This window comes from Sminthopsis crassicaudata, chromosome 3, assembly GCF_048593235.1.
Source record: "Sminthopsis crassicaudata isolate SCR6 chromosome 3, ASM4859323v1, whole genome shotgun sequence".
Taxonomy (NCBI): Eukaryota; Metazoa; Chordata; class Mammalia; order Dasyuromorphia; family Dasyuridae; genus Sminthopsis; species Sminthopsis crassicaudata.
In genome coordinates this window covers 98,745,342-98,771,398 of record NC_133619.1, presented here as the reverse complement: position 1 = coordinate 98,771,398, position 26,057 = coordinate 98,745,342, and the positions used below count along the sequence as shown (strand labels likewise).

The 26,057-nt window shown below is 32.3% G+C and overlaps 1 protein-coding gene across 2 annotated transcripts in view; it reads left to right on the top strand.

The window, feature by feature from the left end:
• The window catches only part of DIAPH3 (diaphanous related formin 3), a 424,016-nt gene that overhangs the window by 346,581 nt on the left and 51,378 nt on the right, over positions 1 to 26,057 (top strand). The gene's annotated exons all lie outside the window — the stretch shown is intronic.

Sequence of the window (26,057 nt, the reverse complement as noted above, 5' to 3'; positions counted from 1 at the left end):
CTTCTGTTCCGAATTTTTCCCCTCCTTCCCTCCATCCCCTCCCCTAGATGGCAGGCATTCCCATACATATTAAATATATTATAGTATATCATTCTCCTAATTTCTATATTTACACTTGTAGAGATTAGGACTAATTTTAGCCAAGGATTTCCCTAAGAGATCCCTTTCTATGGTTTTTTGAGGAATAGTTGGAATCAGGAAAAAGTCTTAACTATTTGGTGATATCTGCCTAAGCATCTTGCCAAAACTGGCAAATTAAAATAGCATTTTAAAATATTTTATAATTGATAAGATATGCCCATTATAAGCTTTATTATTATCCAACAAAACTGATACCACTAGGATTCCCCTTTATTATCACTCTTTAGATTTGAAATGATCCAGGGCTGTTTTTTTTTAATGAGGGAAGCAGTTAACTTTGGATCTGGGAAATAATGCCTAGTTATGGCCCATACCCTATTTAAAGCATTTATGTGATATAATAAAAAATAGTATTACATAGCACTTGCTGCTTTGAAAAGCACTTGTATTCATTTTGTAGTTGAGGCTCTCTGTTCAGGTTTGAAGTTGAGATGAAATGAGACACTTGTGAATCTCATTGAATATTTAACAAAGGAGATTTACTCTGCCTTGATAGCAAGAATGTGCAATAAGCATGCAAAGAGCTTTGGCCACAAATCTATGATCTGGATATTATCTGGTCATTATGTCATCAGTTTGGTGGTTTTGGGCATCTATCATGTCTGAGAGACCCAGCTTCCCCAAAGCTAGGTCATAAGAAAACCCTAGATGACCAAGAAAATGTGTCAGAAAAAAGCTAGTGAAGTCCCAGGAAGAGATTTGACCTGGACTTATCCTATGTTGTCTTAGGGCATGAGGGAAAAATGTTGAGTAGGGGAAGGTAAATCCACTCAGGTTGTGAGGGCAGCTTTATTTTATCACATGTCATGTTCCTTACAACAACTCAGTAAGGTGGGTATTTTTATCCCCATTTTACAAATGAGAAACTGAAGTGACCATGATTTTCTTTTTATTGATCCTAAGAATTAGCACAAATGCCAAATTCCTACTCCTAGTGGGAGGAATCTAAGGTGATAGTGGTAGAGATAGATCTTAATAATTATCCCAAAATAGCTACTCAGTGAGCCATGACAATAAGGGATAATATCAATGAGATATTCGTTTCATAGCAGGGTTTCATAAACTGGACATGAGTACTCGTCCAGTACTTTTCCAAACTTTAGAGAACACCTGGTAACTAGGCAAAGCAATACAATAATTATATGATTTTTTTTTCCCAGAGAATAAGATCATCCAGAGAATGAATGCAAAGGATTGTTATTATGCCCAAGCTCAGGATACAGGATGTTTGCTGGACCTTAGCTCTGAAGAAATGTGTCTCCTAATATCTTTACAATGCTAAAAATGGTCATTATATTTTTAAAGAAAACAAAACCTAGTTGTAAGACTTACATTTATAAGCATTTGAAAATATTTAAGTGAGAAAAGGACATCATTTATCAAAACAGAGGGCAATAATTCTTACATGTCTCTTTTTTTGTAATAAAGCTCTTTTGGAAAAATACATTTCATGGGATAGCTGTGTGGCACAGGAATGGACCACCAGTTCACCTCAGAAGAACCTGAGTTCAAATGTGCCCTTAGATACTTATTAGCTTTGTGACCCGGGGCAAATTACTTAATCCTGATTGTCTCTTTAAAAAGAAGGGAAAGAACAAAGGAAAGAAGGAAAGAGGGAAGAAAGGAAAGAAAGAAGGAAAGGAAGGAGGAAGAGAGGGAAGGGAGAGAAGAAACTTAATTTTAGAATTTTAAGTTGTTACAGGCAAAATATCAATGCTCTGACAGTTCTGCCACTAGAAAAACATGACTTGAAAGGAAACTTAATTATAGTAGGGTTTTGATTCCCTCCTATACAGTATTAACCATGCTAGAATTCAAATTTTATGCTGTTGTAACTAAAAAAGTACTGATTGTGTTTTCAGACATGTTCTGAATAGAATTATGCATTTGAATAATATCAAAATAGTCTTATTACAAGTTTAGAAGTGCCCTGGATAATTCTAATATGACATGCTAATTATTTTCAGTAAAATGTAAATAAGGTGGCCCCAAGATTTATTTTCAATGACTCATGAAAGATGGTGTTCTTTAAGCAGAAATAGAGAGCAATAAGGATATCTATCCATTAGGAAAAACAAAAACAAAAAAAACATAGTTGACAAGCAGATAATGCACACTGGTTTGAATTTCTACTTATATATTCTTTTATTATTTTTCCTTGTAATTAGTGATAAATTTCATAAGGAAAAAAAGTCTAATGAGAATATAAAAATGTTAGCTGCCAAAATATGCAGAATATCTGTAGTCTATCTCTACCTTCACTTCCTTCTACCTACAAATATAATTTTCACCAATTGGTTTCACCAAACCAATTGAAATGCAGTCATTTGCAAGACTGTAGATCTAGCCATACCAGACTCCTAACCCATCAGACCTCTAATTGAAACAAATCTAGGCGTACTGCAAATGTGATACTTATGTGCACATGTGTACACAAACTTATATTTTTATTTTTCCTATTCTAGTAATGAAACTTTTTATACAAAATAGCTAAATTGTTTCATATTGTTGTTTATTATTTAGAAAACTCTACTAGGAGAAGGAAAAAACAATTTCAGCTTTGGGGGAAATTATTATTTCAGAATCATAGTATATATACATTGATAATAGTGCAATATCTTACATGTGATGATTAAATAATATATATAGGACATAACAAAACCTTGAAGTGTTTACATAAATGCTATTATTAGTAATAATAGTATTCAATATAAGTTCATCTTGTGTTACCTTAAAATTGAGTCACCAGAATCTTCAGCTAAAGATTTCCTCCAGTGGCTATGAGAGATGTCCTGATCTATATCTTGTCACTGGACCCAGACGACTCTGAAGGAGAAAGTGAGGCTGATAACTTTGTCTATCCCTATACAAATCCAATTCACTTGCATGTCATGGCATCACTTTTCTGGAGTCATGATCCTCTTTGAGAGTGAAAGACAAACAACATATACAAGAGTCCTTTAGTAACTGAAAGAAGAAATGCATCTTCTCTGTTCTTGATGTCAACCTGAACCTGATACAGGGAATGTGACCAGATTTCTTTGTAGAGTTAGTACAATAACAAAAAACTTGTTTCAGAACCCCTTATGATTTTTTTGATAGACATTCCCTATTTCTCACAAAAAACCTTTCTGGTTGAATTTAGCTAATGATAAACTTTCATGCTAGACTCACTTGCTATATTGGCGATCATACTAATACAGTGCAATAATCAGGGATCAAAATGAAAGGGACTTAACAGACTGTCTAACCCCCTCCTTTTGCATAGGAAAATTAGCTTATTTGAGGAAGTTAATTGGTTTGCCCAAGATAATTCAGATGGAATTTGAACCCAGGTTCTACCTAACATCTGTGGTTTTTTTTTTGTTTGTTTTTTTTTTGTTTGTTTTTTTTTTTTAAACCAAAGTACACTTATTGTATGGGGAGAAATTTCTGTAATGTTAATAAGCACAAAATCTCAGATATCACTTAGTCCAAAGCCCATATGATTGCTTTTTTGAGTGAAAAAAAAAAATTAAATACAATTTTACTTTAGCCACTTGAATATAACATGTTGATTCCACAATTTTTATGGCTGCCCAATTGGTGCTATTTTTAAAAGTTAGTAAACTATTGTCAAATAAAAAAAATAATGCTATATTAAACATTTTAGGCACAAATCTGCCAAGAAACAATTTTGTTCTATTTAACATTCTGTTAATGTCTTTTCTGACTTAGAGATAGATGGTCACACTGGCACAATTCTGTCCCAAGATGCTTTCAGGTAATATTTAAAGAAATCTTGAATAAAGGAAAGATAAAAATATTTTAAAATATAGTATTAGGTTAACATCCCCAATTCATTTCCCTCAAGTTTTCTCCTAAAGTAATTAAAGGTACCTGCCTCCTCTCACAGGGAGCTTGTATTCTATTAGAAGAAACAACATGTTAGCAGATAAATTATCAGAAAAGTACATTTTTTTCAAAATTTATGTATATACAGAGGTTGAGAGATGCCCAAGTTCACACATCTAGTAAGCATCTGAGGCAGGATTTGGATTCAGGTTTTCCACATTCCAGATCTAGTACTCTACCCACTGTGTCACCTTATCCCTCCAAAATTCTCAAATGGTGCAAAGTTTCAATATCATTTTTTGCAATGTAATTTGAGAAAGTTATTCACAATTGGTAAAAAAAAAAAAAAAAAAATTTACCAGGTGTTTATACATTAATAACTTCATCATCTATAATTATATCTCATAATAATATCACCTAAATTCCTCTCCATTACAAAATAATTATATATGTGTACATATATGTGAATGAAGATATGTATAAGTTCATACATATGTTGTAGCTCTTAATTATTGAATGGGCATAGCTTCAGACAAACTGAGACTTGGGAAAATACCTTAATTTAGAAAGACCAAGGTCACTCACTGCATTCTGAGACATCCTAGTCAGCTTGATCTTTGTCTTGCCACTGGACTCTGATAGGACATTGGACAAGAGAGTAAAATGGATATTTTTGTGCAACTGGCTCAAACCCAATTCACTCTTCCAGAATAAAGTATGTATATTGTATTTATATGTGTAATACAAATATAAATATTAGAAATATATTCATATATTGTGTTATTTTTATAAGAGAGGATTCAGTATACATATATAAACACAAATGCATGGCCCAGTAGATAGAGCACCAGCCTTGAATTCAGGAGGACCCGAGTTCAAATCTGGTCTCAGACACTTAACACTTCCTAGCTGTGTAACCACAGGCAAGTCACTTTACCCCAGCCTCAGAAAAAAAAAATAATAATAATAATTTTGTGTAAAACATAGTAATTGGTTCTAGCCCAATGAAAATTTTTATTAAATATTTTTATCCAATAATTAACATAGCAAAGGATAAACAAAATGTAGGTGAACCATTAAATACAATATTAGGATTGCATTTAGAAAGACCTGAGTCCATATCTGGGCTCACAGTTACTAGCCTTGTGACCTTAAATCATTTAACTTCCATTTTTCTCAGTTTCCTCATAAAATAAAATAGGGATAATAATAGTACCTACCTCCCAGAGTTGTTGTGAGGATCAGATGAGTTAATATTTGTATAGACTTAGCATTGTACCTGACACATAATAGTCACCATACAAAAGCCTAGTACAGTAGTAATAGTAATTATTATTATTCAACTTATTAAAAAGTAATAGAGTTGTATTGGAAAGCAAACATTTTTCAGACTCTGAATACTGTACATAAGATCAAACCTACACTGATAATATGATGAAATTACACCTTTCTACATAAACTGATAGATGCAGAAAGCCTTATCTGCATTCTCACATAATAAACCAAGTTTAATTGGATAACCTAGGGCATTATCTAAACTCAATAATGCTTTCAATATTTTTCCACTGCTAGACTAAAATAACTTGAAAACCAGTTCTCTAAACCTGTTTTAAGTCATCCACACTTTCTTATTTAACCATCAGAGATTTGGAAACAATCGATAGTTGTAGCTTCTCAGAATAATTCTGAGACTGATTAACAAGAACTGTGTTATCATTGCATTACCTTCCATTAAGCGTTAGATAATCCCTTTTTTTTTTAATATGATTTTTTTCCTTAGGTAATCTTTTGACCCTTCAAATTCAGGTTTATTTTTCTCTCTTAGAAATAAAACATTATTTTCCAGTAATCCTGCTGCATCCACATTAAAAATCCTTATCTTTATATATCTTTAAAACATGAAGATATTTAACAACTACATTCTCATCTGCATTGACCACTTCTCTATCAATTTTAGTGTGCAGTTGAACTCAGTTTTTAAAGTGATCACATTCAACTAACTGCTATAAAAGTTTCTTTATTATCCACTTTATGTCTGTTTTCTTTCACTGCCTTAAATAAACTTTTGTGTGAAAGAATGTTCTGACAGGAATACAGTTTTCATTGCAATCTTTACTTCTGTTTCTTGTACTAGCTTGCAAACCACAGAAAGCTGATGCAAGTTTACCTTTTTCTTTTGTTTTCCTCTTATATTTTACATATTTTTATTATTTACATAATATATACATGACTATATATTATATTTATATAATTTATACATTTTATACACTTATGTATAATATATATTTATATATTTCATAATGTTCATTGATTTTAGAACTCCACCATTTCATCCTGTTTTAGAGTTACTATGATTATTTTTATGATATTCAGGTACATCAAATTTTTGTTATAATAACAAATGCCCTCCACTCTCCCCATCTCTCTGCACTGGCCCTGTTCTCCTACAAAGTATTTTTCCCTTTGTCTGTTTTTGTTAAACAGTTTAAAAAATAACACAATTGTTAATAATATGGTTTAAAGCAGCTCATTATATCCATATGCAATAATAAGTGCAGACTGATGATAGAGCAATGTTTTAAAATGCTCAACTAGTTCATAAGCATCACATTAACAGAACTTTTGGCTCACATTAAATCAGACCTGGTATCACTTTGTAATCCATACTAAATTGAATTTCTTCTTTGAACTCACATGAATTACAGTCAAGTTGTATACAAATGAAGAATGATGGTTAGTTACTATGCTCAAGGACATTCTAATTGGGGAAGCATATACAAAAGAGCTAGAAAGCTGGTGGAAGGAGAATGTACCCCCAAAAAGGGCATGGTAGCCAAATTCTGAGAAAGGGAATTGAATGAAGGATGATTGGCCAGGTCCTTCCTTATAATGAAAATTCCAGGAACAACAACTCAGTTTTAAGAAAGTAAAAGAAAGTAATCAAGGATTAGTCCCCGAGTCAGAAAAATCTTCCAACATTAGTTCTTCCAAGATTTTAGGGCTGGACTGATTTTCTAGAGTGAGAAGAAAGTTGAGGCATGCATGGTAAAGTACAGTCAGAAATGGGACTGGGAGAATACTAAAAGTTGGGTTTGTTGTTGTTAGTAGTTATTTGAAAGATAGTTTGAATGGAGTAATGACTAATCCACCACACCATATCAGGCCCTCATCACATATACTTGGGATATTAAAGGAGTCTCTCAACCAGAGATTTACCCTCTTAATCAGAGATTTGAAAAATAAGAAAAGGAAAATAAAACTACAAATGCAACTGGAAATAAAGAGAACTAATAATCAGAAAATAAGGACAAATAAGCTAAAAATGTATACATGTCATTTTAATAAATACTTGTTTAAATATGTTGCATTAGTAAACAATATGCATGTGAAAATGTTATAATCTTCTAATATACTGAGTAAATCCTCTATGGAAGATTTACCCATGGTGTGCACAAGAAACATCCAGGATGAGAAGGTCTAGATAGCTTGGGATCTGTACTAATGGAGTTACCTATATCAGTTGTACTTTGAAATACAAAGGGCAAGATGTTAATTTTTATCAGACCATGTGATTCTCATGTGACTCATAATTGTGTTTCATAGGAGAAGAGGCCACAAATTTTGTGGGATATGTATTTTTAACAAGCAGACCCAGGATCCCATCCCTAGAAGCACCAAGTATATCTAAAGACAATATCAGTCTCTTATATGTCCCCTTCTGAAATCATTTTTCTCCTTTTCTTTGGCATATATTTTCTCCATATTGTTATTCCTTAATTGTTAGATTTTTTTTGAGGTATGTTTTAACAAGATTGGTGAGGGGAATGGCCTCAAGCCAGCCTGAGTTATAAATTTTGGTTCTGTTTTTATTTTTATTGATTCACCTTATATCAAAATAACACTCAAAAAAGGTGGGTTTTTTTTTGTGTGTGTGTGGTTTTTGTTGTTGTTTTGTTTTTTTATTTTTTTTTCATTTGATTGTACATCTTGATAGAGGTCATATAAATTAATTTAAAAAGTAATAGGTAACTTTTATGTAACAGTTCCAGATAATGGTGCTAAGTGCTTTACAATTATTATCTAATTTATAGACAACATGTTAGAAGGACATTATTTTAAAACTGTAACTTTACAAAAGTTAAAATGTTGCTTTTTATTAGGCATCTTGAGTTAAGTGTTACATATGCATATAAAGTAGTGGATAGAAGTCACTTAGATTAAAATGTTTTTTCAAAAAAAAAAAAGATTTTTATTCTTACAGTCAAATTCAGAAAGAAAACTATTCAGGCAGGAAAGCTTTACATGATACTTTGCAAAAAGTAGTAGTTTCTATTTTTTTTTTTTAATAATGAGTACTTTTTACAAAGATATATTTTCTTATCACACAGTACAAGCTTAAATCTTGGAGGAGGAAAATGGATACTATCACAAGTCTTCACACTGTACTCATTTCAGGGCTACATCTTGGATATGTTTGTTGGTTTGCTTTCCCCTCAGTTATCAGTAGGTCTGAAAACACTCCCTTTTTAGATAAGGCATCACCATTTAAACATAATGAATATAAAGTATCTACTAGTCATTATTGAAATCTTAATTTAAAAAAAAAGAAGAGGGGTTGTTTTGTAACTTTTATGATTGAAGACAAGCTTAAGATGCTTGAGTGCTGAGCATAGTTTTTAAAAGGCATCACAAGTGACTGTTGATTTCTAAAAATCTCATTTTTTCCCATTGCTTTTCTCAAACATTGCTTTTTCAAAATTCAGTTATTTCTCTATCACATACACACACATTTAAAACTATATTGATAAGGGGAGTAAGGACAGCATGGCCTCCAATGCAGGGGTTCTTAATTTTTTTGTTTGTTTGTTTGTTCCATGGACCCATGGTAATTTGATCAATATGGCTCTTTTATTAAAGTAATGTTTTCAAATGTTATTAAAATGTGTAAGATTACAAATGAAGTGGTTATCAAAATATTTCAAAAAACAAGTTCATGGATCCCTGGCTTAGTGGATAGACTGGCTTTAACATCAGCAAGATCCAATTTAGGTTCAAGTTTAAGCCTGATCTCTAACACAACTAAGCTCCAAGATTTTTGGCAAGTCATCTAACATCATACTGTCTTAGTCATCTAAAACTAGAAATGAATGGCTAATTTACATCTCTGGAGGGAGCTTTCATACCAGGAATTCCTCACACTTAAAAAATCCTAATTCTGAACCATCAACTAGTACAACTTAGCCTTTCTACTTTGGCACTGATATGTAAGTCACCAGCAAAAACTGTCATGTTTTCTCAGGAAGGACATTCTGATCACTTTGAGCACTTAGGGGATTAGTCCCAACACAGATGTGGGCAGCTACATGATGTAGACCATAGAGTGGCCTAGGAATCAGAAAGGCCTGCTTTTCTAGGCAGGTCACTTGACTTGTTTGTTTCAGTTTCCTCATTTGTAAAATGGGGATAATAGCATTTATCTCCCAGGATTGTTGTGAAGATTAAATGAGATAATTGAAAAGGACTTTGGTACAGTGCCTGTTTCTTATTCTCCAAATTTGATATATTCATGAATTGTTATAATAACATCAGGACAAATTCAGAGCTCAGTGTGATTTTTTTTTTCCCCTTTGTTTTAATCATTATTTTTTCTTTGAAAAAATTTGAGAAAACACTTCTTTAAACATTCTTTATCCATTATTAATTAAAAGAATAATTACAGTTGAAGATGATATCTCTTTTTCTATTCTAATTTAATGATATTTCAATAAACATAAGTAAAATAAAGGAAGATTTAGTCTCAGTTCAATAGAATTTTATTCCAGGGTTTATCTTCGCTCCTATCCTATTTTGAGTTGAAATATCTTTTCATTAATAAACCTTTATTCTACCCCCCCAATTTTGTTTGTCATTGTCACTTATAGGATTATTTCATTTTCAGAGAATGACCAATTAAAACTTTACTTACAGAAGTCAGAAAATGCAAAAAGAATAGAATTTTTATTTTGTAATTGCTTTTAATTTAGTAACATTCAAATAGTTTGTTTCATTAAGAAGTTCAAATTCATTTTTTACCGTAAGAGTACAAGGTTATTGACTGATTTGTATGTAGTATTTTTAAAAAATTATTTATTTATTTTTGTTGAGGCAATTGGGGTTAAGTGACTTGCCCAGGGTCACACAGCTTAGGCCAGGTTAAGTGTCTGAGACCAGATTTGAATTCATATCCTCATGACTTCAGGGCTAGTACTCTATCCACTGCTCCACCTAGCTGCCCCTATGTAGTTTCTTTTAAAATTTTATTTATACATATTGTTTCAGTAAAATCAGCTGGTGTTTTTATATGCCTAAACATTAAAGTAGAATGTATGCTTTAACTTAAATAATTTTGTTAGTTTAATGTTGTCTTCATTTATATTGTTGTAGTCTTTGCTCACTGTCCTTTTGACTAAGCTGTCTTTATTCTACTTATAACTTCACAGTAGTCATCTTATGTTTCCCAGAATTCTTTATATTTGTCAAGCCTTTCAGAGCAATAATGTTCATTTACATTCAGATTGTACAAATTATTTAGTAATTTCCTAATCATTGCATATATCATTTGATTTAAGCCTTTTGCTGTAACAAATATTGTTATGAATTGCTGCCACTAATTTCTTTGGCTATAATCCCTCCATTGGGATTGCTGTATCAAAGTGTAAAAAAGTTTATATAATTTCCAAATCATTGAATGATTCTAGTTGAACCGTTTTATAGCTTACCTCTATTGAGTTAGTATGCCAGTCTTCCAATATGCGTTTTACAAAGGAGCTATTCACAGTTTGATTGATGGAAAATAAAACATCAGAGTTGTCCTCTTTTGCATTTGCATTTTTAAGCAATTTTTCAGGTGTTTATTGATTGCTTGTATTTTTTACTGAAAATTATTCAAATTCACTTTTGAATGGGGAGGGGAGGATATATATATATATATATATATATATATGTTAGTTTCTTCATAGTGTACTTGATTTGTTTTTTCCAACATTGATTTACTGAGACTTTCTTATCTTATCCATTTGAATGTTTTGCAATTATTCAGTCATTTTTATATTCTATTTTTTATATATGATTAATAAGTAATGTTCTCTAGTAATGTGCTTTATGTTTCATTGGTGGTTTTTTGTCATTTTTTTTTATTTTGATCATTTGATTTTTGTTTTTCTTTTTGGTTATTTTGACCAATTGGTTTATCCCTTCTACATACAGATCTTTTAAAAATAACTTTCTATTTTGCTTATTTTTTTTCTTTTTTCTTTTAATTATGTTAATTTCTTATTTTAGCAGACTTTTGGACTTATTTTGAATAAATGAATATGTTAATTTGATAATTAAATTGCAAATTCATTTCATTAATTCTTTTAAATAAATTTATACATTTAGGGAAATAAATTTGTTTCTAAGAATTTTTTTAGTTCTATCCCCAAAACTCTTAGGAAAAAAAATTACTTTCCTTGTTGCCATTTCCTCTTTCACTTACTTTTCAATATATTGAGCTCTGATTTTGCTCTCATGATAATCAAATAAATATCTATATAATAAATAAAATAATAATAAATAAGAGAGACAGAGACTTTTCTCTCAACTATCAAATTAAAATACTAATGCTTGAGGCAGTAAAGGTACTAAAATGTTTAATTAGGCTTTTTTTTTTACCTCTAAGTAGCATTCATTCTACCTGCTCATCACTCTCTCCAAGACTCTTTTTTTTCTCTACTTAAATAACATGACTTTCTTTTGGCTCTTCTACCTGTCTGTTGGCTTTATCCTACAGCTTAATTTAGGGTAGGCCTCAAAACCTTTCTTGTTTCCTCTTCTCTTTTATCTCTGTCGAGCTCTCTCTCTCTCTCTTTCTCTCTCTCTCTCTCTCTCTCTCTCTCTCTCTCTCTCTCTCTCTCTCTCTCTCTCTGTCTCTCTCTCTCTGTCTCTCTCTCTCTCTGTCTCTCTCTCTCTGTCTCTCTCTCTGCCTCTCTCTCTCTCTCTCTCTCTCTCTCTCTCTCTCTCTCTCTCTCTCTGCCTCTCTCTCTCTCTCTCTCTCTCTCTCTCTCTCTCTCTCTCTCTCTCTCTCTCTCTGCCTCTGTCTCTCTCTCTCTCTCTCCTCTCTCTCTCTCTCTCTCTCTCTCTCTCTCTCTCTCTCTGCCTCTGCCTCTGTCTCTCTCTCTCTCTCTCTGTCTCTGTCTCTGTCTCTGTCTCTCTCTCTCTCTGTCTCTCTGTCTCTCTCTCTGTGTCTCTGTGTCTCTCTCTCTCTCTCTCTCTCTCTCTCTCTCTCTCTCTCTCTCTCTCTCTCTCTCTCTCTCTCTCTCTCTCTCTCTCTCTCCCCCTCTCCCTTTCTGTCCCTCACCCCCCCTCTTTTTCTCTCTCCCTCCTTCTTTCCCCACTCTGTGAGTAGACTTGTAGTTTTTCTTCTGAATTCTTTTCTTGCATTTCCAACTATTACATATTTTAAATCGAATGCCCTATAAAAATCTCAAATTTCATGTCTAAAACAGAATTCATTAGTTTTTCCCCTAAATCAAACCTTCTTCCTTTTTTTCCTACTTTTTTCTCTCTTTTAGAAAGAAAATTTAAAGCAAATATAGCAAGGATAGTTCTTATTTTATATATATATATATATATATATATATATATATATATATATATATATACATATATATATGTATATATATGTATATATATACATATTTATTTAAAATTTAAATGTGGAAAAAAAAAAACATTATCATGTACCTAGGAGATTAATGATGATTCAAAATATGTAACAATAAATTTTCATTTCAAGAAAACATACAATGGGATTGCCTGTCATCTAGGGGAGGGAGTAGAGGGAGGGAGGGGAAAATTTGGAAAAGTGAATACAAGGGATAATGTTGTTAAAAAAATAAATAAATAAAAATTACCCATGCAAAAAAATTATAATTATAAAATTAATTTTAAAAATATAAAAGAAAAAAAAGAAAACATATATAATAGAAGACATTATGTTCTTTTTTTGTTTTCTTTTGTTTTCTTTTGTTCTCTGCTGTATTATTTTTAAAAATTTTATCCTGTTTTATCCCTTTTCTCCCCAACCTCCCCTCCCTAAACAGGCTGTACATAAGCAAGAATATATTTATGTGTGTATGTATATACATGCACGGATACACATACATATTTACATCCACCTATATCCATATGCTTCTAAAATAATATTAATATGGCTGACATATACTACAAATTCCTTTCTTGATTGACTTTTTAAAGTTTGATTTGTCTGATATAAGTGATTACTACTCCTACTTTTTTTTTCCCTACTAAATTTTACTCCTGATCCTTGTTTTTGTGTTTGTATCTCTTATTTCCTATTTTTACTAACTCTTCCATTTTGCTTGTACCTGTTGACTTGCCTTACTATTACTTAACCTTCTGCCTTACCCCCAATAGATCCTCCATTATCTTAACTCCCCCCCCACACCTTTTTCCTCTATCTTTGTCCCATTTCTATTAATCTCCACACCTTATACCTCCTCCCATAGATTTACACATCCATCTGTATTCCTCACCTTTTCCTATTCCCTTTCCCCTTATTTCCTACAGATTTTGGAGGGTGCTATGCCCTTCTTGGTGTGTGTGTGTGTGTGTATGTGTATGTGTGTTTTGCCTCTGATTCATTCCCATTGTGAGTAGGTTTTCAGAACTACCATCTAATTCTTGTGTTGGTTCTTGCTATCCCATCTCATCCTTGTACTATAATTACTATTTTTTTTTAACCTTTTCCTAAACTGTTTTGCTTTTTTTTTAGAGTCATTTCATACTCAGCTCTACCCAGTCTTTTTTCTGGATTGCCCAATTTCTAATGTCATTCTTACACATATAGTTTACATATATACACATATAAAACAAAACAATTTGCCCTTATTGAGTTCCTTGAAATTAGACTTTGATGTTGGCTCTTACATATTAAATTTTCTATTAAGTTCAGTTTTGTTTGAGACAAAATCCTAAAACTCTGAGAGTTCATTGAACATCAGTTTTTTTCATTGAATATTATAGTTAGTTTTAGTAGATAGATATTTTTGGCCACAAGACTAGTTGTTGTTGTTTTTTTATTGTTGATATATACTATTCTAAGATTTGCAGTCTTTTATTTTAGTTGCTAATAAACCCAGTTCAATTATAGCTCCAGCATATTTGAATTGGCTTTTTTTGTTGTTGTTGCTTGTAAAATTTTCTTTGATCTGGGGATTTAAAAATTTCACAGTTATATTTCTACATGTTTTCCTTATAGTATGTCTTTGAGGTGGTGATTGGTGATTTTTTTTTTCTATTTCTAATCTCTCCTCTTATTCTGTCACATCAGGACAATTGTTTTTTATTATTATTTTTTGTATTATTGTGTCAAGCTTCTCTTCTTTTTCTTTCTTTCTTTTTTTTTTTTTTTTTTTGGTTGTAATTTTCAGGTAGTCCAATTCTTCTTGTTTTTTTCTTTTTGCTCTGTTCTCCAGATCTGTTGTTTTTCTTTTGTTTTCCATTCTTTTTTATTTTGTTTATTTGTTGGTATCATAACTTCACTGACTTTCCTCTGTCCTATTCTAGTTTTCAGAGTTATTTCCTTTCTTAAGATTAGACTGACTTTTCATAACTTTATTTTTCTTGAATTTTTTTTTCTTTTTAAGTTTTTCTTCAATCTCTCTCATTTGATTTTTAAAATCTTTTTTGAGTTCTTCTATAAATTCTTTTGGGGCAGATAGCCATTTAACATTGCTCTTTGGGGCAGAGAAGGCTTTTTTTCTTAACTTCAGTATCCTCCTCTGAAGGTGATCCCAGATCTTCCCTATTCCTATAATTATAAAGCTATTATAATTGGGTTCTTTCTCCTTTGCCTACATATATATATATATATATATATATATATATATATATATATATATATATATATATATATATATATATATATATATATATATATATATTTAAAAATAATAACTTAATAATGTAATCACTTCTAGTCCTGAGGAGAGGGTGATGGGATCTAGTACTTTGGCTTCATTTCAGTTCTCCCCTCTGTCTTGGAACCTAAAATCAACAATTTCACTCTCCTTAAGTACCAAAAGCCACTAGCTAGCTACTCTGCTTCACTGCTCCCTTTTTATTCAGGGCTGTGTCTCAGCAGCAACCAGGGCCTGGTATTCCTTCTCAGCAGATATTCCCTTTACCTTCCCAAACTCAGAATGTTCTGTGATTGAGGTGGATACTATTTCTGAACCCAGCTAGCCCCAAGACTCTCTGCTTGTTATTTCTATGAATCTGTGAAAGTGTTTATATTTATGGGTTAAACTTCTGGCCTGGGGTCTTTCTTTGTTTGAGTCTTCAATTTGTCCTAGGAGAACTCTTGTTCTTAATTTGTTTTTCATTCCTCTACATTCATCTTGAGGTGAATTGGGGGGAAGACAGGGAAGAAATCTGGAGAGGTTAGAATTTTCTAACCTATTCTGCCATCTTTCCACTCTTTTTTCTCTATTTATAAATTCAACCATCATTAATACCTAGGAGTAAAATTCATCTTAGATAGTCAGTAACTTTAATTCATTGAAAGCAGTGTTAAAATTACTTATCTGAAATAAAAGGAAACTAAGGACAAAGTTATCAAACATCTGTAACTTAATTTGCAAAAGTAGCATTTGCATATAAAATCAAGTCACCTGACTCCTCAGATGTCAGAAACAAGAAATGATTTACAGAGCTGATCTTTATAACAGAAAAAAAAAAAGGAATAAAAGAATACAGAAACTTATTTTGAACATAATTAGATAAGATAGGTCACTTGACTAGTTAGCTTCTTCCAGTCTTTTTTAATTCTACCCCAGAAGTCCTTGTAGTGTAGGTGTAGCCTTTTGTAACCAGAAAGTGTACTGGACAAAGAAGAACTTCTGGTCATTAATTAGTAGTCTGCTTTCCATCTGTCCCCCCAGTTTTCCTTAGAAAATTGCATTACTCTAGTTAAATTCTAACTCAAGTGAAAAGGGAACTTATCCACTAAGACTGAAAAGAGGAATTTAACTTCTGGCTAATCAGCTGTCAGAAAGGGAAACTTAACCTCAGAACAACCTCACTTTCTGCTAGAAAGGGAACCCAAGTCTTTTTTAAAGACTATATCTTATGATCATTTTATTCCTTTAAGTTATCTGCTACTAAATAATAAAAATTTCTTATATCTGTTCACAAAACTTCTAGATTAAGAGACTATCTATCTCAGTCTTATTTAGTTTAGGGCTAGTTTTTTTTTTCTAAAGAGGAAATTTAATTCTATAATCAAACTAAAAATAAAGTAATTAATACTATTTGATTTCCTTGTTAGCAATGAGATGTCCTTATGTTAGATATATCTTCCCCTATTATGAACTAATTCTCTGATTATCTATAGTTCTACTCTGAAGTGCTGTTAATTAATAGATCTTTTCCCCCCCTCTATAAATAACCTCTTTCAGATATAATCTGAGTAGTTTTAATCTAATTTCAGAATATTTTTCAAAATAATAAATCAATTCACAGCTTTAACATTCAGTGTATTAATATTTCTGTTGAGTTAAGATTTTTACATACCAATCTCAGAAATTAAATGTTTTCAAAGTTCATAGTCTTGACGTTAATAATTAAGTCTTGATGTTAATAATTTCTACACTTTAATAGTCTATAAGGGGAATTGTTGATATACAATGCTGCTTCTCTGTACTCTCTCACTCTCTTACTCAATAAACATCCGTAGTTCCCTATTACCTCCTGAATCAAATACAAAATCCTCTGATTGTAATTCAAGGCTCTCTCTTAAGTTCCTTTATTCCCCCCCCACACACACACACCTTTTCTGTCTTCTTCACCCTACTCCTTACCAATTATTCTTCAACCCAATGGCATTTCTCTAACCACACACTGAGAAGCTGGGAAGGTTTTCTGGGAAAGATAGCTAACATATGGGATGACAGGGTCAGGATATAAAATAAGTTTGACAACAAGAAAACTGAATTGAGCCTACTGAGATGAAAGAGGATAAATGTAGAAGTCTTACCCTGGGACACACACACACAAAATCAGCTTTATAAGAACACAGTAGAAGACAAGATTTTACTACAGTTTGTTGTTGTTGGTTGTGAAGAGGACCTTGGGTTTTAGTGTACTCTCTCTGCCATATTAGTAGGCAGAGGTTGCATCAACCAAAAAAGCTAATGTGATCTACCTGCAGATACTAGAAAGTAATGATTTCAATGGACTTCTTTCATCATCAAATTTCGTCCAAAGTATTGTCTTAAATTCAGAGGGTCTTGCATTATTTCAGGTAATTAACCAGATTCTAAATTAGTTAACCAGGTACTTATCATACTACATTTAATGTACCAAGTAATGACTTCTGATTGCTGGTCAATCCATATTCTAATTGCTTTTCCCTCAAGGTATTACTCTCATGGGAGAAATTGTCAGCTGTTCAGTGTTATGAGACCAAAAACATTTAAAGATTCATTAAAACTTTAACTTGAAGCTTAGAAGAAGGAGGTCTTCTGACCCGTGGAGTCAGGTGATCTAATTTTATATGCAAATATTAGTTTTGCAAAATAAATCATAGATGTTCTCAAGGAGAAGCTTACAAGAAACTTTGCTACTAAGTTCAAATGACTTCTTTAAAAGAAATGCTAAATATTATTTTTGACAAATAAGATTAACTTTTGACCTTATAAATTACTATCTTAACAAATAAAATTTTTTAATTTTTAGTATACATTTATTAGTACTATTCAATTAAAATATCTCAAGAAAACATCAACATTAATATTATATTGCATTAAACTAAAATATTGACATATATGTTTGTCTCAATTTTAAGAATCAAAACTATTTCTCAAAAAAGAGATTTGTTATATAATCTGTAGATAATTTTTTTAAAATCTTCTTTAGAGCTCTTTAAATATATACATGTACTAAAACATATAATTTCACCCCTTGGTAAAATTTATAGTTCATCATAGGCTTTTAATTCTTTTAAAATTTTTATTAAAGCTTATTATTTAGCTTTGGGTAATTTTTCAATTTGTAAAATTTTCGATTAAAAATTTTCCCTCTTTCCCTCCACTCTCTCCCCTCGATGGCAAGTAGTCCAATACCTGTTAAATATGTTAAAATATATGTTAAATCCAATATATGTATACATATTTAAACAGTTATCTTGCTGCACAAGAAAAATCGGATCCAGAAAGAAAAAAAAAAAACCTGAGAAGGAAAACAGAATGCAAACAAATATCAAAAGAAAGTGTGAAAATGTTATATTGTGGTCTATACTCAGTTCCCCCAGGCCTCTCTCTGGGTGTATATGGCTTTCTTCATCATTGAACAATTGGAACTGGTTTGAATCATCTCATTGCTGAAGAGAACCATGTCCATCAGAATTGATCATGGTATAATCTTCTTGTTGCCATGTATAATGATCTCCTGGTTCTGCTGATTTCACTTAGTTCATGGAAGTCTCTCCAGGTCTCTCTGAAATCATCCTGCTGGTCGTTTCTTACAGAACAATAATATTCCAAAACATTCATATGTCATTATTTATTCAATCATTCTTCAATTGATAGGCATCTGTTATGGGCCAGAACTCTGAACTTGAAACAAAGGATTCTTACAAGTTAATAACTAAGTGGAATTGATGATACAATGGTTATCTAGTTTAGCATGATGTTTAATAGTTCTCTAAATTCAGTATGATTGATTTAATCTTACAACAAATAATGGTTTCCTAGTGATATTATGATTGGTTTATACTCAGTGTAGAGCATATAAGCTAGGAGCCTCAACTAGGTTGATTCAGAGCCAGATACACAGAGAGCTAGAAAAGACAAGCAGACTGGAGGCTGAAGCACAAGCCCTTGGACAATTCAATTCCATCTTCAGTCAGGCTTCTAGTGGCTGGCCTCCTGAACTTCCTCAACTGAAACCAAGACTCTGGAAGGCCTCTAAATAAGCTAACCAGGCCTCTCATGGTGATTACTGAACTGAAAAGAAGGCTGCTCCAGAGACCCTCAAGGAAACTGAATGAAGAGAATATTACAGGCATCCCTTCAGTTTCCAGTTTCTTGCCACTACAAAAAAGGCTGCCAACAAACATTTTTGCACATATGGGTCCCTTTCCCTCCTTTAAGATCTCTTTGGGATATAAGCCCAGTAGAAACATTACTGAGTCAAAGGTATACACAGTTTGACAACTTTTTGAGCATAGTTCCAAATTTAGACTTTTAATTATTATATCTTTCTGGTCCAGGTCTCCTAACTTTACATGTAAGGAAATTCAGACCAGAGAAGTGAAATGACATCAGTTCTTACCCAGGGTTTCTCAGATTTTAGTTTATTTATCCTAGGCCTGACCATTTTAGAAAGTCATTTTCTTTTTAAAAAATAATTGACTTCCTTTGTTAGTCTTTAACTAACTATTAAGTACCTATGTGCTAGGAATGCAAAAAAAAAAAAAAAAAAAAAAAAAAAAGGTAGAATACAGCCTATCTAGTTTACAATATAATAAGGCAGATAACATGCAAATAACAATACACAAACAAGCTATATACAGGATAAAGTACACATTTTTCAATCAAGAGAAGGCATTAGAATTAAGTTTAAAATGATGACTTGGTGAACAAAAAGCAAAATAAATTGGACTTAGAGTTCATGCTATATGAAGATTGTTTGAGGGAAATGAAGATGATAAACTAGAGAAGAAAAACCTCAGAAGGTCTATGATAACTGTTTTCAAGTACATAGTTAATAAACATTTAATAAGTACTTACTGCATGCCAGGCACTGTGCTAAGACTGAGCTATAAAGAAAGGTAAAAGATTTTCCTTTATCCTCAAGGATAAAGGAGGTCACAATTATAAAGGGAAGACAAAACATGAAAAGAAGCTAAAAGAGGGATAAAGGGAAGATCTGTGGCTAGGAGTAGGAGAAAGGAAGAAAAATGATGAGACAGTTGAACTGGTCCCTTCCTTAAATGGATATCTGTGAGGATCTCTGTTCAATTCCTTCATTCTGTGGCAGAAAAGGAGGAGAGTCAGGGCTGAGGGGTACTGAGGTGTGTGAGTTTTAAAGTTGATGGAGCTTTCAAAAGTTGCTGGAGATAGTGATGAGGTCAGCAGGTCTACCCTGCAGGAAATTAAAAGGGAAAAAGTGCAGTCTAATAGAAAAAAATCTGAAGTGAGTGTCAGAGAATGGAATTCAAATCCTTGACTGCTTACTGCCGACTAAACTGTTGTGTGAAAGAAATTTTCCATTTTTTCCTCTTCATCCCAGAAAGAAGAATTAGGAGCAAGGAATGGAAATTACAAGAAAACAAATTTAGACTTGGGAAGCATATGTTGGGGTTCAGATGTAGAAGGGGAATGTTAACTACTAGACTTAGTTGAAATTAAATAGCACTTATTAGTGATGAACTCAATCAGAATAATTTTAACTTTCCAAATTCCATTTAATTTAATAAGTAGTTGTTAAGCATCTACTCTGTATCAGGCACTCATTGTTAGGTAATTGAGATACAAAGGTGTCAATTCCTGCCTGTGTGGGGAAGATGGAGTTCAATATATACACAGACAAATTCAAAGTAAATGTAAACTGTAAAGGGCTAGAACTGAGCAATGCACTTGGATAATGAAGCACGTGAGATTAATTGCCAATTGGACAGTTCCCTATTAACTTGTTTGAAGGTTGACCCTTCCCACTGTTCTGTGCTGACTTGATTGGTGGGACAAAGAGGGGGAAGTGACATGTGTGGGAGGAGTAGAAGGAGGGAGAGGAAGTGAGACTCAGAAGCTGAGTTAGTCTCTCCTGGCTTTTGAGGGAGGAAGGTGTGTGTGAGGTAGCTAGGCCTTAACCCCCTGACCTTGACTGTAAAAGATCAAGAATAAAGACATTTAGTGATCCTGACTCCAGCTGATTTTGGGGAAGACAGAGTTCCAGCAGTAAACAAGTGGGGTGGGGAGGACACAATGAAGGATTTTGACTTTAATACTTGGCTGCATTTGGGGTGATTACAGAGAACTGAAAGGAAGGCTGCCTCTAGAAGCCCCCCAAGAAACTGCTCCCAGAGAACACTATATTTTAGAGAAGAATATTACAGATAGTATTTTTCTTGTTATCATTATTGTCTTCCTCACCATCTCTCCTGAGATTTTTTTTTAAATGCCTCAGTAGTGACAAATGTTGGAGAAAATTCATCTTAAAGATTTTTAGGGTTTTTTTTTTTTTTGTTTTTTGTTTTCATTGAGGTTTAGAGGAACTGCTTTAAAGATTATATACATACATATATACATATATACATGTGTAACATATGTATATGTATATATGTATGTATAATTGAGAGAATATTTCAAGAATACTGATTATCTTCCCTTCTGTGAAGAAGCAGAAAACCATGAATATGGAACTATATATTGTCAAACTTAGTTGATATGTTGGTTAATTTTTTTTTATTTGAACTGCTTACCTCTTCTCATTCCAATTTTTTATGTCCTTTGCTTCAAAAGAATGGATCTCTGGAGAGAGGGAGGGATGTATTAGAAAATAAAGGTGATGTTAAAATTTTTTTGTACATTTTTTCATTTGCATATAAAAGTAACTAATAAGACTTCTACAATAAATTAATAAATATTTGTCTTATTAATCTGCCTTGTGCCCAACACAGTGCTAAAATACAAAACAAATATAAAACATGATCCCTGTCTTCATGGTGTACATTTGAGGGTCATATCATGGAGGATAACTACCATAGTCTTCCTCAACATATTTCTTCTGTGAAAATAGAATATGGACCTTATAAGAAGATTTGCTTGACTCGAAATAGCATCACTTATTGTTCTTAACATGAGAAGTTGTATGGCATAGTAGATGAAGGTAGTCAAGAAGGTCTGGGATCATTGTTATCTGTTATATGACTACAGGCTGGTCACTTACTGTAAACTTTATGAGCCTCAGTTTTCTTATCTATACAGCTAGGATAATGATGCCCATAGTATCTACCTACTTAAAGCTGAGATGAGATAATATATGTTGAGCTCTTTGAAAATTTTAAGGCACTATGCAAACATCTGTCATTATTTTGTTACATAAATAAACTTATTACTTACTGTGATTCAGTAATATTTTAATATCATAGTTCTAATCCTATATTTCATAGATTTCATCCCAGTCAGTCACATTTAAGCATATATTATTTGCATATATCTATAATAAATGTGAATTATTAATTGATATATATTCATCAACTCACTTTCAAGCAAAAAAAGATTTAAAAGCAGAGGGACGATGTTCTTATCTGGAAAACTCTGGGCAAGTTATTTAACTTTTCTGATCCTTAGTTGTTTGTTTTTTTCATTTATAAAATAGAATAGGGATAAGGCTTGCACTTAACCTATCTCACAGAGTTGTAAAAAAAAGTTCTTTGCAAATTTTAAATCACTATATAAATGTTACTTAAATACCTTTTTTTTATTGAACCCCAACTTTACACATCAAAATATGTTGAATAAATCAGGTGAAATATATCATGAATGTTTTCAGTTATTAAGATGCCTATAAAACAGCATTAAAATTTTAATTAAAATATTGATATTTCTTTCTAGAAGCAACAATGAATGTAAAATTTCTTCAAACTTTAAGAATCCATATCTAAATAACTCTCAATTAATAAAATGACACTATTCCTTAAATTAAAAGTTTTAGTAATTCAGAAATAGACCTTATCATGTAAACAAGAAACATTCTAGAAAATTCAATTTAACATTGAAATTACTATAACACAACAGCCTTTTATCTCTAGTAGTGTATAAAAGCACTTCTAAGAGTGCATCAATTTTCACAGCTATTTAGTAGATTAGAAAGCAATTGTAAATAGAGTAAAACCCACATTAACTCCTGTCATCATCCTGCCTTTTTCTCAGTTATGGATTTGTTTGAAATAACAGTGAGGTCTAAAGTGATTGCATCAACATCACAGATTGTATTATAAATATGAATGAACCCATTGTAATGGGCTGCATAGTAATATATGGCAGGCATTTGTCCTCCCTATCACAGTAACAGCTTTTGTAAAAGAAGAATAACTGTGACATAAGGGAACGTGTCACTGTCTACAAGAAATAACTCCTCATGTTCTCAAATGGTAATTGTATCAAGTGACAGGTTTTTAGACTGCCTAAATTTTATATTCTGTCCAATATTGTACCATTAATAACCATCTGGTATTTCTTTGAACACAATTCAACCAAAAACAACCCATAAAGAGTACTGAGATTTTTAGGGAAAAATGAGTATTAATTTAAAGTATCATTTTAATTTTTAGCAGACATTTTTTTCTCCTTTGATGCAATCTGAATACAAATAAATGATATGGAAATCATTTTTAAACAAAGCTTGAGATATATCCTTAAAGAAGAGAAAGCTCTATAAGTAGATTTTAGGGTGAATTAGGAATATAGGTATGAATTATTGTGACTTTTGAGTTCCATATTGAACTTGTTTTAAGAAAGAACAAGGTATTTTCTTTCTCATATTACAATCCCCAGTTCCATTAAGCCAAAAGATTCTTGTTAATCAATTCAGAGATAAAAACCAAAGAGATATGTGTCTGAAACCAGTTAAGTTCCATATAGGATCAGGAAGACAGTGTGAGAGGAAAAACAAGTATTAAATGTGCTTATCACAAAGAATGCTATGCAGTGTCATTTTAGAATAAGTTAGTTGTGAGCTGCATTGCTCTATCTCCTCTAAAGAAGTAGAGATCTTTTTTTTTTTTTTTTTAAATCTCTAGTAGCCAAAATAACACACAAAATTAAGAGTACACTGTTACTTGGATAACTAGAGGGAAAAAAAAAAACAAAAAAAAAACATCTATTTAATTTCCTCATGAGGAATTTCTTTAGAAAAATATGACTCATCAAGTCTATAAGAATTTTCTTCTGAAAACTGGTTCAGGATATACATAAAATCTAAAACTAATTTGTTAGTTATATTAATTAGAAAAACATAGAATTGGCTTGAAAGTTGGAAAGATGTCTAGTATATTCATTTTTTTTTAATCAGCTTAGTCCTTTATGATGCTTATGGAAATACTCTTAGTAAATTATTCAATCAAATAAATTTTACATGAGAGTTTTACTAACAGGGCTAGAAAATATTTTCAACTAAATTCAGTCAGACAGATGGATTTTGTTCTCCAGGTGGTTTCATATTTTTTTCTTGATAACCTATTTGGCACCTCTCTTTTGAACCTGTGAATATTTATGTTACAGTGCCCTCTCAATAATTAAGAAATCCTAATTTCAGGAGCAGATGTTTCATATGACTGAATAACTTTGTGTCTTTCTGAAGCAATGGCATTTTTTAAACTTTTTTTCCCCTTACTTAAGTACTAGGAACAAGGAAGTCATTAGCTGATATTTTTATTATCATTAGGAAACTATACTTAAATTCAATGACCATATTAAATTGAAATTTGGGCATCCAAGTGCATAATTTATTTCTTATATCAATATTGAAATATATATGCGATGGGAATTTCTCTACATATTTTCTTATAATTTTAGTTTTATATTTTCTTTAGTACTTTAGTGATACCATATCACTATAGGTAACTCATCTTGGGCAATTCTCATACATGTTAAAGAGGGTCTATTTTGTGCAGTGAAGGTCTTTATTTCCTTTAGTCTTTCCTGGATCCCAATACAGTTTTTTCAGTGCCCATGTATTATCCCAACACACCTAGTTTTCCTGTTACACAATTCTATTTTCTAAAAAGGTATGGGTGATCTTTTCTCTTTTTCTTTTCTCTGTGAATTTTCACATCAATTTATTTTTTTAGATTTCATTTAGAAGGTCCTACATTATTGAGGTCTGTACAATCTCAACACTAAATAGGATCTTCTGAAGATCCTCACCATCAACAGCGAGTCTTTTTTTTTTAAGTCGTTCTGCCATTTAGTCTCCAGAAAGCAAAGCTGCAAGTGTTCAAAATAGTAGTTGTTTTTTTTTTTCTCCAGATTGACTGACCGACTGATATAATAAGGATTTAATAAAAATTATGGTTTGTTAGGAAGACAGTATAACTAAGATGAATATTTGCTAACAGTCTTGAACCATCTTTCCTAGGCACTCTATCATAACTTTTCTCCTTCCAGGCAAAATCTTCATACACCCAGTCTTGATTTAATGTCTTCCAGGGACCTATAAGGTCTTTGAGCAGGATATCCTCCATAACTTTATGAAGAACTTTGACCAGTATACATTTTCCTGCTTTTTGTCTTATTCCAGTTCAGGGAGCCATCTTGGTTAACAATTGCCTTTTTAAAGCATTTCATCATCCTGCCCCAGGCTCTTTGGTTCTCATTGATTGACCAACAAATAGGTTGCAGCCCAATCCTAATTGTTTGAACTCTTAGGGTTCAGAGTGAGTGTAAATAATAATTGTTTCTGTTTTGGTCAAAAATCCAAAAATTCCCTCCCAGATTTTTTTTTTTTTTTTGACTAGATAAAGGAAGCCATTCTTTACCTCATTTCTTACTAGTTCTGATCATGAATAGGTGAATCAGTCAAACTGAGATCTGTTAAAGACCTTAGCTTTAAAAGGCCAAGTTCTCCCACTGCATCTAGAGCCATCTCCAATTGTCTTGAGCCACTGAATCCAGATGGCTCTGGAGAAGATAGGGAAGTTAGTTACTTTATACAGCCCTCCCTCAAGTTAATCCAATTTTCTTGCAATTAGTAGCATTACTTTGTTAGGATTCTTATAAGGTACTTATGCACTTAATTCACACCTTTAAAGGAGTTCAAACCTTTAAAGAAGTTTACGCCTTTAAAGGAGTTCGCTCTTTGGTCCTTTAAGGAGCTCCCACAAGCCCAGGGAGTACCCACAAGCCCATTCTCTGAGAGGATATAAGGAGCCAAGATTCAGTGGGGAGAGTTAGTCTGGATTGAGTCAAGGAGAGGACTTCCCAGGAGAACTTCAGGGGAGATTCAGAGAGCCAGGATTCAGTGGATTCGCATGTCCA